Source organism: Microtus oregoni, unplaced genomic scaffold (assembly GCF_018167655.1).
Source record: "Microtus oregoni isolate MIOR12 unplaced genomic scaffold, Mior012 000009F_ref0000495, whole genome shotgun sequence".
Classification (NCBI taxonomy): domain Eukaryota; kingdom Metazoa; phylum Chordata; class Mammalia; order Rodentia; family Cricetidae; genus Microtus; species Microtus oregoni.
The window spans coordinates 21,548,620-21,552,215 of record NW_024543068.1 but is presented as its reverse complement, the minus strand read 5'-3'; the positions used below and the strand labels follow the sequence as shown (position 1 = coordinate 21,552,215).

At 42.0% G+C, this 3,596-nt stretch overlaps 1 pseudogene; it reads left to right on the top strand.

Annotated features, from left to right (window-relative positions):
- Nucleotides 1–987: 987 nt before the first annotated feature.
- LOC121452555 lies at nt 988–1,344 on the top strand (annotated as a pseudogene).
- The last annotated feature ends 2,252 nt before the right edge of the window (nt 1,345–3,596 follow it).

Below are 3,596 nucleotides of genomic sequence, written 5' to 3'. Positions count from 1 at the left end.
GGGAGAGGTGAAGGAGTTTACCCCAGGTGGGGCACCAGGACTGGACAAAGGAATAATTCCCGGGGAGGGAGAGTCAGTTCTCTTCAAGGGTGTAGCCCCTGGGACGTCACCCAAGCTTCATTGGTCGGCCCCACACCCATGAGTATATGATCAGCAAGAGCCAGACTTATGGTGTTATAAACACAATTAAAAAGGCATGAAAATGGGTAAAGGGATAGAGGGTGGGAAGTAGAGCTAGGTGAGTATGATCAGAACGCACAGTATGCGTGGCTCCTACTTACATTTTCATTGCGTCCTATGGCCATGTCAAGTGATTAGCCATGTAACATCTGCCTTTGTCCACTTACACTCTTTAAGATGTTTGCACCATGCCGGGCGGTGGTGGCGCACGCCTTTAATCCCAGCACTCGGGAGGCAGAGGCAGGTGGATCTCTGTGAGTTCGAGACCAGCCTGGTCTACAAGAGCTAGTTCCAGGACAGGCTCCAAAACCACAGAGAAACCCTGTCTCGAAAAACCAAAAAAAAAAAAAAAAAAAAAAAAAAAAAAAAAAAAAAAAGATGTTTGCACCATCATGGATTGGGAGGAGGGGTGCATAGGGCCCCAGCACTCCTGGTAATTTATGATTTATATTAATTGGAGGAAGGAAGAGGCATTTTCTTTAGTGGGATAGGCTCTGGGAAGGTGGCCTTGCTCCTGTAACAACATTAATGAAACTCACTGCAGCAGCATAAGAAGAAGAAGAAAACAAACAAACAAAAAAAAGGTTTTTTTGAAATGAGAAGAGCGTCTCTTTTAGGAAAGAAAGGTGCAGCAGGAATGGAAGGAGAAGAGGAGGGTAAGGGTGGGATTATGTATGAATAGGATCTAAATACATTATGTACATATATTAAAATGTTATAATAAAATCCATTATGTATAATTAATATCTGCTAATAAAAACATTTTTAGAAGGAAATTAATCTGTTCTTTTTCTGGAACCTGCCATCATGGGCCACATTCACACCAAGACTGTGAAGAAGGCAGCCCAGGTCACCATCAAAAAGTACTACTGGTGCCTGGGTAATGACTTTCACGCCATCCAGCATGTGTGCCAAGATCACCATTATCTCTAGAAAGAAAGTCTGCTAGCAAGCTGTCACCCATCTGATGATGCGGATCCAGACAAGTCCTGGGAGAGGTATCTCTATCCAGCTGCAGAAGAGGGAAGAGGGATAATTCTGTCCCTGAGGTCTCGGTCCTAAATCAGAAGATCACTGAGGTAGATCCCAACACCACAGAAATGCTGAAGCCTCCAGACTCTGCAGGTCACTCAGCCTACAGTTGAGATGAGTTTCAAAACATGATGTTGAGATGTTCGAATCTGTCCTGTAGTATTTTCAACAAACCTGAGGACAATTTTAAGATGTTAAATTAAATGTAGGTCTAAATTGGTTTTCACTCAAGTCTGGCCTAGCAAAACAGTGAGTTCATTGGGGTTACTTCCAGGAGTATGAGTGAGGGGTTGTTCACAAGAACTTGGCTGACTCAAAAGCAGCTACATCGCCAAAACACCCCACCCCAGCTCAGGAGACAACACACAACAGCATCCTTGGAGCTACCTGCACAATCCGCAGACAGCACAAACAGCCAGAAACTCTCCTCTCTGCAACAATTGTCAGCTATAACCTTGGGGAGGGGCTTGTGAGTCTCCTAACTTCCAGGAGTTTCCTGAGCCTAGTGAGTTTGACTTACTTTCTAGGCTTTAACTGTTTAATTTACTTCCTGAGGCTGACCAACCTTTCTCTTCCCTCCAGAAGGGAACCTTCAACACAAAGGAAACAGTCACACAACACTGAACTACACAAAGAGACTGTGTCTCAGAAGAAGAACCAAGGCCCTGGTTTCTAGGCATAGCCTGACTTTTAGAGATCGTCTAGCCAGCCTTAGTGTGATGGGTATCTGCTTCCCTCCCTGACCTTACAATCCCTAGGAGGACCACACCCTCCCTCCTGTCACTTGATCTTCGAGGAATTGTTGACCATAACGCTTCCCTCTTCATCCCCTCTGGGGACGTGGGGACATGACTCGGGCCAATTGCATCTTCTTCAACATTTGATTTTTAACTGTTGTGATCATCAACCATAGAAGTGACTTAAGTAGGAATTACCTTACAGGAAGTCAAGCATTTGGAAGAAACTTGACAAACGTGTTTCATCCTTAGAACTGCTGGATCCAGTAAAGCCTGAAGTTCGTTTCAGGAATACAGATCAGTAAATTCCCTTGCTGATTTAAGTCACTTTAGAGTTAGGTTTCTGTGAGTTACTCCCAAAAGAATTCAGACTAGTGACACAAACCAGATTGGTAACCACCATAGCCTCTCTTTACTTTTAAGCCTTAGTTGTAAGATGTTCTACATGTTGAAATAAGTGCAATAATTTAGATGAAATCTATTCTTAGACTTGAGGGAATCCGTTTAAGCGACCCTGCCAGGACTTCTTTTATAGTATAATTTATCAAGGCTAATTTACTCAGATTATTTTTTCAAGTTCAGGCTCAAAGCAGATATATTAAAAATATGGGCTTGGGGCTACAGTTGACTCAGTAATTAAAAGTACTTGCTAGTCTTACAGAAGACCCAGGATTGATCCCTGGTACCCATATGGTGGCTCACAATCACCTCTCTCCAGTTTCCAGGGGATTCAGTGCCTTCTTTTGGCCTCTGTGGGTACCAAGTACACAAGTAGTGACAGACATGCATTCATAAACATAATTTGTACACATAAAATAAAAATGTTTTTATAAAATAAACCTACAAAAACAATGCATATAATGTGTTTGTTGTTGTTTTTTGAGACAGGGTCTCACTATGTATCAATATGTAGACCAGGCTGACTTCAGACTCACAGAAATCTGCCTACCTCTGCCTCCCAAGTGCTGGAATTAAAGGCATGCACCACTACACATGGATCACTCATATAATCTTGAATGATACTAGTAATAGTAACTACAAGCATGCACTACAAGTGTACCTTCATAGGCACCACTAACTGAACTCCATTGATACATTCTTTGGCATTTTATCATTTAAAAGCTTAGACTCAGGAAGGTCTCCCAATGCCAGACAGTTCTTAATAAATAGAATCATAACTAGAACTCAGTTCTTCCAAACGTCAAACTTCTTCACACTGTATCAAATTAGTCTCTGACTTGCAGATGACACATGCAAGTAACTGAAGAGAAAGTTAACAATGTTTTCTTCATCTTATAGAGGAAAGACTACTAAAATATAGAGTTTAAATCCCAGATGAGGGCAGGGTGGTGGTGACGCATGTCTATAATCTCAGCACTCAGTGGAGTGAAGGCAGAGGTAGGCATCTCTGAGTTCAAGGCTAGCCTGGTCTACAGAGTGAGTTCCAGGACAGTAAATGGAGGTTTCTCTCCTGCTCACCAGTTCCCAAGTAATCACTCTGAGGCCTACTATTAATTACAAATTAATAATATTAATTAAAATTAAAAATAAGCTCAGGCTTATTACTAACTAGCTCTTACAACTTAAATTAACCCGTTTCTATTCTATATCTTACCATGAGGCTCATGGCTTGTTACCTCACATCTT